Source organism: Curcuma longa, chromosome 8 (genome assembly GCF_044706935.1).
Source record: "Curcuma longa cultivar G26 ecotype Majalengka, Jawa Barat chromosome 8, ITB_CL_G26_1.1, whole genome shotgun sequence".
NCBI lineage: Eukaryota > Viridiplantae > Streptophyta > Magnoliopsida > Zingiberales > Zingiberaceae > Curcuma > Curcuma longa.
This window is the reverse complement of record NC_133868.1, coordinates 2,986,491-3,002,835: the sequence shown is the minus strand read 5'-3', so window position 1 is coordinate 3,002,835 and position 16,345 is coordinate 2,986,491. Positions and strand designations below refer to the sequence as shown.

The window sequence follows — 16,345 nt, the reverse complement described above, 5'->3', positions numbered from 1 at the left end:
TATTATCCGCGTCTAAAAACAAAAGCATATATTCACATTGTTAGCAGTGAATTTGGAGTTTCGGACTAAATATTTGCATCAACTTTAAGTTAAAACTAGTTTATGTTATATCAATATGCTGAAACATGATAATAAACTATCAAAAATGTAAATTTGATGCACTAATAGATTTACATAATTAAAGAGTCTCAATTTGACATTTTTGAAGTTGCTCTTGAAACAACATTATTATTGTGGGATGGCTACAGTATGCGATGCGTAGCAACAAGAGGACGGAGGTGAATAACTGTAATTTAAAAGTAAAGCTTCTTGTTTTATTGCTAGACTAAGGCATCTCTTACCATCTCAATCATTTAAAATGATTATAAGTATCTCTTATCTCAAATAGAAATGAAATGTCAAATTTAGGGAGAGGAGATTACTGAGAGCTTATTGAAATAAAACCTTCAATTTGAATCCTAAGCTTTCGTAGGACTTAAATGACCAAATTGAGTCAAATTTTATAGTATTCAAGCTTATTTGATAAGGTAGTCGAGTCAAGTTGAGCCGAGTCTAAAATGAATCAAGTAGTTAAAATGATTGTTTAAGCTTGGTTTGATTTCTTTTTTTATGAGCTTGAGCGTGATTCAAGTTTGACTTGAGTTTTGTTTGTTTAGATGTTATCGAGTTCTCAATTCAAGTTTGTTTGATTGTTTGAAACTTTTATATTTTAAATTTATTTGAATGATTATTGAACTTGATAATACAAACTTGTTTGTTCATTTTGAATTTTTTTTGTTTATTTAACATATTGATAAAAATTTTATTGATAAACATGGTTCATGAACATTGTTCACGAACGAACATTAACGAATTGAACACTATGTGTTCAAGCTTATTCTTTTAATTTAATTAGTTATTCAAGTTTGTTTATTTAATTGATCTTCTGTATTGAATGGACATAAATAAACTCTTAGTCAGTCGAACACTAAGTTTGTTTATGAACATTTGATTCAATGAGAGTTGTTGATTTTGAGCACTTATTCATAGAAAATATTAATTATTTTTGTGCATTCTTACCTTGCTCAAAACCTTTCAAAGCCTATATTAGGGTTTCTCCAATAATTTTATTTTGCCCATCTTCCGTCAATTACTCCAAAATATAGCTATCAAGCAACTATGACTATCTAGGCAGTTGACTATAAATTCCTTCCACTTGACTACTCATGCCTCTAGTCGACTGGATCGAACTAGTATGTTGTTTCTTGAACAGAAATCACTACAAAAAAATTTGCCTTTTGCGACGAATTTTGTAAAAAAATTCGTCGCAAAATTGTTTGCGACGAATTTCACGACGAATTATTATTCGTCACAATCAAGTCGTCACCAAATTCTGCGATGAAATATCTATGTTCGTCGTAAATATTTGCGATGAAAAAATAGATTTCGCCAATTGGCGACGAAATCTTGATTCGTCGCCAATTGGCGACAAATCTGTATTAGTCGCCAATTGGCGACGAATTTAGCGATAAATCTATTTTTTCGTCGCAAATTTTTGATAAATAGTAACTTATGATATAGTTGCGACGAACGTATTTTTGTCGCAAAATTCGTCGCTAAATGGCGACGAAAACTGGTTTTTGTCGTAAAATTCATTGCAAAACAAATTTTTTTTCCTAATCTATTTATTTGGTGATTATCTCGTATATACAAACAATATCGATCCAATCAGATCAATTCATAAATACATATGACCTGTCATCAAACAATCACATCCAATCCAAAATATACCAATACAAATCAATTAATAACATCCATTCATTACATCCAAATATCCATAACATAGAAAGATCCATATACATACAAAAATCCATAATAACATCCACAATCCATAACATGCATAATATACAATCCATCCAACTGATACAATCCATCAAAAGATCTACAATAGACATGTACACATGTCTATATATAAGTCCAACCAACAGTCATAACAATCCCGATTATCTATAAAAGTACTGATATAAATAAGTCTGATGATGAAGAAAAGATAAAATAAATCATCGTGGTCCTTTGTGTTCTCCGGAGACTGTTTGATTTTCCGTCACTATCTTTTCTTCGCCTACATACAAAAATAAGATAAAGAGAAAGTATCATTTTTAAAATTAAAACTAAAACCTATAAATTAAATATGTAAAGACTTAGTGACTTACCTTTTTTTGAATTTGTTTATAAAAATCTGTTTAAACAAAAATAAACAGTATTACTAACAATATATAAATTATTAACTTGCATCTCTAATAAAATACTAAATAAATAAAATAATGATTATAAAAAATGCATACACAAAAAACTCATGAAGAACCACCACCATCATCGTCGTCGTCGTCGTCACCAGGAATAGATTGCAACTGAAGATGTTGCAAGATCAGATCTTGTTTTCTTTGTAATTTTTAATTTCGTTATCTCTTCATATCATTTCCTGATCTCTTTGCTGTAATAACCCTTTCAAGTGAGTTACCTCCTCAGTCAAACTATGTATCTGTGATTACAGAATTTATAAACTTCTGCATTTTCATCATCACCCCAATATAACATATAACTATCTTTGCAAATATCAATTCTTTCTACTGGAAGATCTAAGTCTTTGACGAGTTTTTTATATTATAATAATCATTGGGCATTATATGATCACGTGGCAATGTCTCCCCCATAACTTGAATAAAATCATTAAAATAATCTTTAGACACATTATTGACATTCAACAATCTTGCAGTAATAGATAGTTTACTGTGAGTGTCACAACCATCCCACAATGGTTCATCTGCAGCATTCAAAAATTTCTACCATTTGAGATATGATTCATTATTCAAATTTTCATCAACTACTAGTACTTGTGTCTCCTCTAACGGTGATGCATAACATAAGGAGTAAACAATTTTTCAACCATTGGAGGAAAACTAAAACTTGGACCACTCGATTCAGCAAAGAAATTCTGACCTGCAGCATCAGTTACCATCCTCTGATATGGATTAAATTGATCTATATAATAACTTTGATCTCCCATAACTGAGTATTATATATTTTGTCCATAATCTTTATTTGATATGAATGGTTCACCATGAGAAGTCCAATTATAGTAATTGGGGGTGAAACCAAATCTACAAAGATGTTCTTGTACTTTATTTGTTTCTAAAAATTTGCCATTGTGACACTTTCTGCATGAACATCTTATCTTATCTCCATCCATAAAATCAACCTTATTTAAAGCAAACTCGATAAATTGTTCTAATCCAGTAATAAATTCATCGGTCAAACCTCTACGTTCAGGTAAATTCTTGTTATACATCCAACTTCGTGTTTTCTGCATTTTTCCTGAATCCACAAATAATTCTAACATATTAAAATATATATAATTCAGGGGTTTAGGGTTTTAATATTTAAGGGTTTAGGGGTTTAAGGATTTTAGAGGTAGGGTTTAATTAGATTTTTAGGGGTTTATAGTTTACGGTTTAAAGTTTAGGATTTAGTGGTTTAGGGTTTAAATTTTATGATTTAAGGGTTTAGAATTTTAGGGTTTAGGGTTTTAGGATTTAAGGTTTAGTTTACCATTTAGGGTTTAGGGTTTAGGGTTTAGTTTTAAGGGGTTTAGGGTATAGGATTTTTAAGAGTTTATGGTTTACGGTTTAAGGGTTTAAGAGTTTAGGTTTAGGTTTTTAAGGGTTTAGCGATTTAGGGGTTAGGGTTTAGGGTTTATGGTTTTTTTATGAGTTTATGGTTTATGGTTTAAGGGTTTAAGAGTTTAAGTCTTTAGGGGTTTGGGGATTTTTTAAAAGTTTAAGGTTTAGGGTTTAAGGGGTTAGGGTTTAGGTTTTGGTTTAGGGTTTTAATTTTTAGGGGTTTAAGGATTTTAGAGGTAGGGTTTATTTAGATTTTTAGAGCTTCAGAGTTTACGGTTTAAAGTTTAGGATTTAGTGGTTTAGGGTTTAAAGTTTAGGATTTAGGGGTTTAGAATTTTAGGATTTAGGGTTTTAGGGTATAAGGTTTAGGGTTTAACGATTTAAGGGTTTAATGATTTAGGATTTACGGTTTACAATTTTAAGATTTACGGGTTATGATTTTAGGATTTTAGAGTTTATCGTTTGGTCTAATTAATTCAAACAAAAATTTAAAAATATATATTAACATTAAACTAAATGTAATTATAACTAAAAACAATTTAAATTTCTAAATTAACTATACTTATAAATATACCTCAAGTCGGTAAAATATCTCTCTAATTACTTTGGTCTCCGCAAATTTGTCAACCTACAAAAACAACATTAAAAAATAATCAATATTAAATTCACATCATATATTATACAACTTAATTATACAATATCTATACAACATAACTTAAGAATTTCAACTCGAGTTAAATTCACACTCATGCCTACAAGCTAACAGTAGGAACAAACCTCAACTAACAACAGAAACGTTATGATAATTAATAAAAATTGTCTCGCACAGTTAGCACATGAAAATAACTTCAAGTGATTTCCCAACATGAGTTAGACAGCATGAGAATAATAGAGTTGATTATCAAGCTTAGAAATGTGAATTATCATGTTAAGGTGATAGTTTTCCATAGTCCAATCAAACACTTAAATCTCCTACTAGTTAGTGTTTACAACTTATAATCTATGACGTCTCTTAGGTCATCCATTCGGCATAGACAGCAATGTGATAGGAAGTCATTTTGACAGCTGAAAAATGATAGATGACTAGAACTGGACTGGAGTTTAACAGATCTTCCAGTGTTGATTTTTTTCCCTTTCCTTAGTGTTTGCTAGGTATGGATATAAAGGTAATATACAATGTAAGTTCAATAGGTATTAGCTTGATCAACATGATGACCCAAACAGATAATAAAAAAAAGACATGTTAAAAAGTTCTTGCAGCCACACACATTGACCGAGTTGCAGCTTTGTGAGAAAGTAATTTTCTGCCAAAGAGATTGTCTAGGAGTTACCTTAAGCCAACAATTACAATGCTCCGAAGGAACATACAATGCTCCGAAGGAACACATTATCTATAGAATGTCATTAGAGGATAAGCAATCTAATCAGGACCTCCAACTAAAAAACCATTTTCCTCAAAAAATTTATCTGTTCTGTAAAGGGGAGTATCTCAAAGAAAGCAATTAGCACGCATATCCTCTAGAACACATCGCCTAAACATCAAAGAAAAAGCAACCCATAACCCCTATGGAAATTCAACAGAAATAAACTAAATATCTCCCTAAAGGCATCGATTTTCTTTCCTATTTCAAAATTCCTGAAATCAACCGATCGACCTAAGGGAGAGGGGCATAATCTGCCAAGCACAGCCACGGTCAGCGCGCATCCGCGGCCAGCGTCGGCCAGTGCAAGGCAGTGCGCAAGCCCGGCAAGCGCCGGCCAGTGCAGGGCAGCGCGCAAGCGCAACCAGCACCGCTCAGCGCCGGCACGTCCAGCCACCGACCGGCCAGCAACAGCCAACGTTCGGCCGGCGGCGGCGATGGCCCCTGCAGCGGTCCGGTGGCCAAATCACTCCCACGATGAAGGAGAAAGGACGAAGGAGGAAGGAGGAAATTTACCACACGCGAGGAGAAAAGATCCGGCAAGATCCCAATCAGTAAAAGGAAGAAATCGTAGGTGAGAGGAGGCGCAGAAAGAAGGAGAGGAGTTCGCGTAAAGGAAAACAGATCCTAGGGTTATTAAAGATTTTGCGATGAAAAACTATTTGTCGCAAAATTCATCATCGATTTGGCGACGAACCGCGTGTTCGTCAACAAATCAACGACGAACGGGTTGTTCGTCATTGAATTTGGCGAAGAACGGGCTGTTCGTCGCCAAATCGACGACGAACACGCTGTTCGTCACCAAATTCGACGACGAACAGCCCGTTCATCGCCAAATTTGAATGGCATATCCCAAATTGATGATTTTTTGGCGATGAAAATATGTTTTGTCACCAAATTACAACGAATTTAATTTTTATCATCAATTTGCGATGAATTCTGCAACGAATTCTATATTTGCGATGAATTTGATGACGAAAATAATTTGTTACTAAATTAGCAACTAATCTTTATTCGTCGTAAATTTTATTGCCAAATAGCAATGAAAATTATATTCGTCGCAAAATTAGTTGCGAATTTGCGACGAAATGAATTCGTCCCTAAAAATCAGTTTTTTTGTAATGAATATGTTATTTCCTAAATCCTTATGTTCACTTGACTTAAGACTTGGCTGAGATCCAACTCTAATCGACTGAATTTGTTTGAAGGTTCCTCTTTCACTTGACTTACACCCTCGTAAGCCTATGTGAAATCTTGAGAATCAAATTAAGCCATTGAATACGACCAAGGACCTGTTACCCATTGATCAAAGACTTTATATAATCCACTAGGTATCCCCTACCAAGCTACATAAATGATCTATGATGATGTTGTTTAAAAGTAAAACTCTAAGATTATAATGTCCTTCATATTCTTTTACAACTCTTGTACTTTCATGTCTTCAACTTTGTCATGCTCTTGTTGTTTTCTAATGCATCTTGTGTTAAACCCTTCCTCGGATGCACTACGCTAGTCTTAATCGATCGCCTATAAGTCCACCTCACTTTGAGCTGCCCTAGTGTATACCTTGCTCTTGGTCCTCGAATGCACTAAGCTCTTTAAGATTCGCCACATGCCATTGTTCCCCCATTAGGCCATTGAGCTATCCACAACCAAACAACTTGATCATGTCCAACCACTAAACTCTATGAACTCCTATGCACACTATTTTAAATTCTATTACATTTTTTTTAATAATCCAAGTATCCATCTCTTCGAATTAATTAATCTTAGAGGTGATCGATCTGGCCTCATAGAAATTTTCCATTGGCTATCAAAGTAAATCTGAGAAGCATAGATGGGTCATGGTGGACGACTTAACATCACGAGTAGTTCGAGCACCACAGATGTATAAAGTATCCTGTATGAGAATCAAATCATAATTGCATGGAAGCTCATCCTGCCTCTTACCATCACACCAAACCTCGAGGGTAACCCTCATTGATACATATATATTGATACATATATTAGTAACATAACACAAACCTAACTTCTTTGCCAAATATATCAAAACCACCTTGATTGAATTTGATTATTTGGGAGTATCATTGCATCAATAATTATGTCAGAAACTATAGGAAGCATATTCGCAATACAAGTACCACCCAATAGTTAAGACACATTTGTTGACATTATTAGCCATTTATTGTTGGTGCAGAAAGTACCAGATAATTGAACTGTGATTTTGATCATGGCAAAGGGTTCAAGTTAAGTTTGTGATGTTTACTAAAGAGCTTAAATGAGTGTGCAAGTAACATAGGGAAGTCCTAGTTGAGGCTAGGCAAAGAAGTTCTAGTCTGGAGGACTGAGTAAGGAAGTCCTAGTCAGGAGAACTGGGCAGAAAAACTTGGTAGATCAAAGCACCAAACAGGAAGTCTAGGCGGGTCATGGATCGGTCGTCTAACGGAGCGATGGGTTAGCATGGATCGGACATTGGAGGAAAGACCTGGGGGCCGAGTATTGGATGCTGAGCAAAAGCCCAACTAGGTCTGGAGGGTCGGATAGTTGGCAGAGGTAATTTCTCCTGAGAGGAGTAGGTGAGGACGTGCTCCTTAGAAGGAAATAGTAGGCATCGGTCTGACTTAGGATTTCATTGAAAATCTAAAAGTCAAGATAAGACAGTTAAAAAATTATCCAAGTTTCCTGTTATATGTTTTGTACTAATTTTGTGATGCAAGAAACTAAGGGATTGGAACTTGGTGTTTCAGGCATCCCTATTAGATCTGGGTGACTAGACTATCCAGGTACCTAGAAGGGATCCAAGGCACCTCGATGTCAGCCAATCGAGCTAGCGAGGCGGATGAGGTGGCGAGTTCTCAGTGGTCAGGACACCCCAACTTCTTGGCACCCAGAAATGCTCCAGACGCCTGGAGATGGATAAGGTACGATGGAGTCAACATAATCTGACAATCTTCATGTCAGTGTTTCAGGCACCCGGAAGGTATACAGGTGCTCGGAGATGCCTAGTCAGCGTCAGAAACGGATCGATGGGATGACATGGAGGCACTTAAAAGGAGGTCTAGGTGCCCATATTACCTTGTATAAGCAGCTGTGAGGTGAAATCCTAGAACATCCAAGTACGCTACCTCAACGCCCATTCTGCATGCGACTGAAGCACGCGAGACATCGTCATAATGTCGGAAAGCTACACCAATAACTTCACATACTTCCTATTAATCTTGTCAGTAACACAGTTTATTTTCACCTATATTTATACTTAATTTATTAGGACAGTAAAGGTTTATCGATCCTAAATTCTGTAAAGGTGAAACTTTTTCTCGAATGAGGAGAGTTTTTTAGTGGATTGTCTGTCGTAAACAGTTAAGAACTGTCAGCCTTGGTGTAGCAGCCAGTGGCTATGAATCAAGTAAAAGAAAAGTGTCAAGTTTGTTTTCGTTGTGCATTTACTTACTCTGTTTTACGAAGATTTTCTAAATTCATGAAAAAATGACAAACGTGCTATTTAACTTCTTTCTAGTGCTCACCTTGTTCCTACAATTGATATCAGAGGGAGGGGTGCTCGAAATTTGTGCAACCACTAATTGAGCAAAATTTTCTGTCACTTTATATATATATTTTAATTTGTCCCATATTACTAATCCAAGATCAAGTCTTGGGACATTTTTCTTTCGTTTACTTACGTGCAAGTTTTTAATGGCTATCAAGATGGCTACAACACTGCCATACCTCTCCTATTCTCCGATGAAGATTTTATGTATTGGAAGGGGAGAATGAATTACCATTTGAAGACTCAAGTGGAAATGTGGATCATGATCCAGATAGACTTCACCCTCTTGAATGATGCAGATGACATCACATAACCATAAGAGAAGTGGGACAACGTTACAAAACATAAAATTGAGGCCGACGCTAAAGCTACGCAAACATTGAAATGCGGTCTCACCAAGGAGGGGCTCAACAGAGTGGGTCCATTCATAAGTGCAAAGGACTTATAGGACAAACTCATTGAGCTATATAAAGAAACTTTGGACATTAAAGTAAGCATGAATTACTTCTTAACAAACTATATAATATTAAAATGCAAGATGGAGAATCCGTTAGTGGGCTACATGTGAGAATTCAAGAGCTCCTAAAGGGTCTACACGCCATAAGACAGCCAATGGAGAATAGAGACATAATAAAGTACGCTTTGAAAGCGTTCCCGCGGAACACCTTATGAGCGTTAATGGTTGATGCGTATAAAATTTCCAACAACCTTTCTAAAGTTAAATTAGATGAATTGTTTGCCGAATTTGAATTCCATGAACAGACTAATGCTAATCCAACCGAAAGAGGTATTTCACTTCTTGCAGGTCAAACGAAGGAGCCAAAAGCAAAGCACTGACCTAAGCTTGAATCCAAAGATGAGTCGGACTTATAAAGCAACGATGAAGTCACCATTGAACTGTTGGTGCAGGGAGCACCAGATGATCGAACCTTGATTTTGATGATAACATGAGGTTCAAGTTAAGTGTGTAGTGTGTACTGATTTGTTTATCTAAGTGTGTAAGGAGTACAAAAAAGTCCTACTTGAGGCTAGGCAAAGCAAGTCTTAGTTGAGACTTGTATTGTTCCTTCTTTATTTTGCCTTGTTTCACGCCAATTTCCATCCTACAAGTGTAAAAATATGAGAGCCGACCTCTGAACTATAAAATAGAAATAATGTGCCTAGTGCATGAATAAAGGATGTGATAAACATTGAGTATCAACATGAAAATGCATAAAGATATCCAATAAAAGCAGTAAAAATATATGCATACCCTACACACATCACAGAGTTTCCAAGCTCAGGAGTTAGCTTCGACTATGACTACATCTGCTCCGGCGGATAAAAGTCGTATATTGATATTGGCCAAGTCGGCTAAGGGTCAATTATATTCACCTTATTCCATAGGGGGCCTGACCCATGGATTACAAGTTCCTGATTGGAGAATCTTACGGATACTTTTGATTATATGTCTTGTACGGATACGGAGAAGGTTGGGTTAGCTACATATCATCTTCGAGATCAGGCTGTCACATGGTGAAAGACACAGAAGACCGTATTTGAGGAGCAAGAAGTTACTTGGATATTATTCAGAGAAGCCTTTGAGAGACATTATTTCCCAGCGACATTCTGTTTGGTGCGGCGCTAGGCGTTTCTGAGTGTTAAGCAAGGTGATCATTCTGTTATAGATTATAACGTAGAATTCTCTCGACTAGCTGAGTTATGCCTGCATCTAGTAGCTTAAAAGAGTGACTGGATGTTCCAGTTCACCCAGGGATTGGCTGCATATATTCAGGAAAAGACGTGGAGAAGTTAAAGAAGTTGAGTAAAATTGAGAGAATCCCTACATTACGATCATGTAGTCTAGCAATATCTTTACCTTCAGGTGAAGTATTGACTACCAATCAAAATATTAAGGGATGCCCATTGGATTTCGACAGTCATACTCTTACAGTGGATCTTCAGGTGTTGGATATGATGGAGTTTGATATCATTCTAGATATGGGTTGGTTAGTCACTTATCATGTTAAAGTGGATTGCTGAGCTAGAGTGGTTACCTTCCGACATCCGGATCAAGTCGCTTGGGAATTTGTTGGTACTCAGAATGATGGACTATCTCTCATTTCTGCTATACAAGCTCAAAAAATGTTAAACGGTGGGTGCCAAGGCTATTTACTATTTCTGAAGCAAACAGAGGAAGATAGTGCTTCTCATCTTTCCGATGTTCGTATCGTCTATGATTATCATGATGTATTTCTGGACGAGCTTCCTGGTTTGCCTCCTGATAACTGACATTTTTACCGAGTAAATTAGGATTAGATTGAGTAATTTTTTATTATATTTCATGCAATAATTAGGTTGTTGAGCTTGATTCTTATCTTGGATAACATTATGCCTTCATTCTATTTTTTAATGATTTTTTTAGCAATTATGGATATTAATTTTTGTGATTTGTGATTTTGCAGGAATTAGAATGAGAAGGATGATAATTGGAGGACTTAATTGTAATTTTGGTTCGAGTCCGGGTCAAATTAGAGTCAAATTGGTTTAATCGGATTCAAAATTAACTTGGTCCAAGCTGATGGTTCGACTCGAGTGCGGTTCAAAGATGAATTTAGCTCAATTCAACAAACTCGGCTCGACCATAAATCAAAGTTCAAGTCAATTGTCTCAACTTAACTCAGATCCAAAGCTTAAATCAGCTAAACCCAAGCTCAGCTCAAATCTAAACTGATTCAGCCCATACTAAACCAAATTAGCTAGCCCAACCCATAAAACCCGATTTAATCAATTGGATCCGGTTCAATTTCTCCGGTTCAGCAAGGCGCCGGCTCAAGCTTCGGTTCAATGCAGGCCGACTCAGTAGCAGTGTTTAAAGGAGAAGCGCCGGTTCAGCGAAAAGGGGGAGGCCCACAAGCTAGGTTTATTGTTTCTTCCTCATTCGTGACTTTTTCCCCTGTTCCTCCTCTGTTCGTCGTCGATGGGTCTCCTCCACTCTCCTCCACTCCACCCGCTGTCTTCTTCCCCGATTTCCTGATCCAAGCCAAGCGACGCTGGCAATTAGGAGTTCTCCTCGTCGCTGAACCTTCGCCTTCCCCTATCGTCATTATCCGTGACTGTGAGGGTTCTCCAGCTACGGATGGCCGGCGACAGTCGTTCTCCCGTGTCCACAGAACCTCCGATAGGTAACCGGACCTAGTCTGCAGTTGTAGCTGGGATTCCACACTGGGCTTGGTCTGCGGTTGTAACTGAGCACCTAGGATGGCTTCGATTCTCCGCTGTCACCGGGAAAGGCAAGTAAGGGTTTCTTCCGTTCGTTGTTTCTGACCTTGTCTGAGGTTGTAGCAGGGAAAAGAGCAGTGGCTGAGGTTCCCACGCTTCGCCTTCTCCGTCCGTGTCTCCCGATAACCACCCCGGCGAGCCCATTTCCACCGGCGCAAGGCTACCTCCGATTGTTTGGCTTCGGTTGGTGATGATCAGGGAATCCCCATTTTCCATTTCCTAAACCCTAGCTTGAAATTTCGATTCAATTATGTTTGGTTTTATTTGCTCTTGCTTTTCTTTCTTCCTGTTCTTTCACGGAATCAAACCCCCCCCTCACTGTAAATACATTCCTAATTCTAACACCAATGCCTAATCCTGTTCTTAACCATAACATTAACTCTAACTTTAATCTTAACTTTAACCCTAATCTCTAATCTAACTTCTAATTGGTTGATTGTTCTGTTTGTAACAGATTGCATGGAGTTCCTAAATTAGACTTGTTTTGACTATGAACTTCGGTTGGAATTGCATGAGATACACATCAGTATGAATATGTTGATGGGTTGATCTCATTGTGTAATTATTGAGTATTAGCACATTTTATGAGTAGAATTTATTTTGAGCTATAATTATAATTTCTATACATTTTGGATTGAATCTAACATTTTCTATGTATTTTTGTAGGAGACCTAAAGGGTCATGATCATGAAGTTGGACCAAACTCAAGCCAAGTGAAGATAGCCCAATCTAAATGTGGATTCAATCTCATCTCATCCCATTTCGGATTCGGGTATGGGCTCACAAAGGATCCAACCCGCTAAGGAAGCTAGAGGAAGAAGCAAGTTGGCTTAGATGAGACATTCTTCCCTTGAAGCAAACCCTAGCCACCACCCTCTTCCACCTTCACTGCCCCTTCCATCTCCCACCTTCACTCATCCACCACGCTGCCACCTCCCATCAGCCTCCACTCACGCAGCCTTACCTCAAGTCATCCATTCACCAAGCAACCCACCAACGCACACCTCCCAACCACACGCTCGCTCTCCACCTCAATCAGCCACCGCCCAATCTCCCTCACACACAATCCCCAACACCATCAGCGATCCCACCTCCTTAACGCCTCCACTCAAACTCCATCTCCACTCCACAACCGCCACCTCACTTCCCTGACCTCACTCCATCTCCACACTGCCTCCCTCCACTAACGCTGCTCTCATTCACGCCTCTCTCTCCACCTCAAGCAAGCCACCGCCCAACTCCACTCAAGCCATCCCTCATTCATGCTACAGCAGCCCCACTCATGCTCTCATCTCCACCACGCACCAGCACTGCACACCTCACGCCAGCCCTCCAAAGCAGCAGCCCTTCATTCAGCAGCAGCCACAACGCCTCTTCTTCACGCCACAGCATCTCCATCCACCACCAGCTCGCACGCCAGCCTCTGCGGAAGCTCTAACCGGTCGGATAGAGCCGAGCAGCCCCCTCCATTTCCTCCTACGCGAGTGGACAGCACACAATTTCAGCAAATTCCAGCAATTTACAACTTCCTTTTATTTGATTGCGCTTTCTTTTGATGTTAATTTAATTTTCTTACAGTTGTTACTTTGTTAATTGTTACTCCTTTATAGCTTACTTGTTACAGTTGTTGAATTATCCTTTTGTGAATGCAAGTAGTTTGTTAAATTGCCTAGTAGAGAATTTTGTCATGTCTTATTTCAAATTTGTTCTATTTTATTTATGCTGCCCATTTTTGTTCGTTTCTATTCGTTCTCATTTCGTGGTCATGTTTAGAGTGTAATTAATTGAATTTTCGATTCTGAATTGTTAATTGTTAGGATTGTTAGGAGAAAGTAGGTAGTTGAGTTTTTATTGTTCCTAGCATTTAAACCCCCCAAAACATGCATTAGTTTAGTTTTTTTTTCTATTCTTCTCCCAACATATAAAATTTCATTGGATTTGAAAATTGCAATCATTATATTGGGTCCTTGAGAGACGATTCAGGTTAACCCTATACTACATTATTGTTTGAAACTTGATAATTAATTGAAACCGTAGTGCGATGAAAAATGGTTATATCATGGGTGCTGTTCAGATTTGTTTCACATGGGTTTTAATTGGTTTGGTTGTATGAATATGTTGTTTGGTTGAACTTCTTGTCAGAGAATGATCATGTGAGTGCTAAAGGGCTGTTTGGTTTGGTTTTGATAAAATGAGGATTGTGGGAACATGAGGTTTATAATGTTTTATTGTTTGACAGAATTGTGGTTACAAATGTGGGATGTTGTAGATAGGTGTTTGTATTTGAATGGTGATGTGGTGTTGGTTTAGAGATAGCATGTATCCTTTGTGTCAATTGCTTAGTATTGTGTAGAATTGTTGTATCAGAAGTTCGTCTTGTCCCTTGTTATACATTGAGCTATGGAATGCAATGAATTAGAGTTGTATCATGAGTTAGAGCATGGAATGTTTGGTTGTGAGTAATGTCAAGAAGCATGTGTGATGTTGAAACCGGTTGTAGGATTGTTTATATGTTGATGCATTGTTTCCATGGATTGTGTTGTTGTTTGAATAATGTGAATAGATGAATTCTTATTGTTGTATGTACTAGAATGCATGATGTATGTATGTGCTACATGTTGTTGTAATTAGGTTGTTGTAATCCTAGAATAAGATCAAGTTAAGAATTGTAGGTTTCATGTTTGTATAGTTTATGTAAGTTGAGTGTTGTATGCTTGTGTGTATATATGTTTGATTAGTTGTATGGCTTGTACTTAAAAACATGTTGTATGTATAGTTTGTATGAATAAATTTCATGTTGTTGTGAATATATCAAATTTATTGTTGTATATCTTGTAAAATACATGTATAGTGTGTTATGTAATAAATGTAATACTTGTGGAACGTAGGGTAACACTTGTAGGATTTATGTTGTAGTGTGAATAGAGAAGTGTAGATTGTAATGGTTTGTAGATTATTATGAATTAGATGTAATATGATATTGTGTATATAGGTTGTTCGATTTGTATAAAGTGTATGTTAGTGTGATTTGTTTAAGTTTGTTGTTGCTCGTGTTTATTCAATTGTAGTAATCATGTACCAGGATTGTACCATGTTGATTGTTATTTGTTGTACATATATTCTGTATATGATTGTTGTAAATATGATTATTAAATAAAACTTAATAAAACCCCTGCACCAAATGTCTAGAAGAACTTTCTGTCATTGAGTCCAAGAGAGACGACCCGAACCTCTTTATACTACTTTAGCGAATAAATAGGGGTTTGGTAATAAAATAAATAATTAATTTTGATAAATCTAAATTCCGCCCCTAATATAATAATAAGTCGAACGCCTACTATAATATTACCCGTATCGAAATGCGTGTGCGTTGCTGCTACCTTGGAACTCCTATTGAGTCAAGCAGCAAAGCAACTAAAGCACCGGAGCTCTTCTAACCGGTCAGTCGTCCCCTAAACTCTTTGAATTCTTTGGGTAGTTTAGGAGGGCAAGAAGCTCGATGCAGGGAGTCCCTAATCTTTTATTTTATTGTTCCTTAACTTAAGCTTTGGCTACTCGCAGGAAGGCGTGAATCCACTGCGACATCTTCTGCCCCATCCGATGATGCTCACTGAATACACCTCGAAAAGGAATAACACTTGAACACCCCTAATATAAAAGTAAATTCTTCGACTTCCTCTCGGGCAATCTATGAATTAGAAACTTACTCATTTCTGTAAAGAATCGTGGCTGGGCTCTGAACCGGGTTTAAACTAAGCTAGATAGGAGTTGCCTAACCTTATGAAGGGGCTTTCTACCAGATGCCATACTAACGCGGATAATGCTTAAGCAGGAATTCCCACAGCCCCTCGCTCCTTAGACTGAGAGGGACGTGAACCGAAAAAGAATGCTATTTTGGCATTAGAAATGTACTATGGACTCGGTAGGGAAGAATAATTCATTCCTCATGTACGCGAACAAAAGCCGGGCGAGAACAAGAAGCGGACGCCGAGGCTTCTCTTCTCCTTTCTGAGCTTGCCCTCTACACCTTCTTCCAAGATCTTTCGTAGTTTCGTAATATGTATGCCTAATCGGATTCTTGTCTTATGGTAGATTCCTGTCCCTATCCTATCCCCAACGAAAGAGTTTTTGCAGCCCGTGCGTATTTCCCTTCTTTGAGTGTCATCGGCTCCCCTGGCACCACTAACCTAAGGAAAGGATACGGTTTAACCCTATAATGCTCAGCTGCGGGGAGAGCAGATTAATAAAGAGTTGAACCACTAACAGGAGAGGGCACCTCAATTCATGGGTTATGAGCCTTGAACCCCCTCCCTACGGTATCCTTTACTATTGGTGGAGCGTACATTCAAGGAGAAGAACAGCTGCTCGTACGGGTCTGGATTCAACTGCCGCCTATCAACATCAACTGGAGCGTTGCCAGAGGGTTATGAGCCCACTCCAATTATTCTTTCTGTCGT

General features: G+C 37.7%; 1 long non-coding RNA gene across 1 annotated transcript; it reads right to left on the bottom strand.

The window, feature by feature from the left end:
• Positions 1-1,865: 1,865 nt before the first annotated feature.
• LOC141832868 (uncharacterized) lies at positions 1,866-5,698 on the bottom strand. Its single transcript, XR_012602164.1, has 4 exons — positions 5,597-5,698; positions 4,234-4,287; positions 2,193-2,218; positions 1,866-2,101 (listed from the first exon to the last, which is right to left on the bottom strand). It is a non-coding gene; the product is annotated as an uncharacterized LOC141832868 (long non-coding RNA).
• Positions 5,699-16,345: the final 10,647 nt, after the last annotated feature.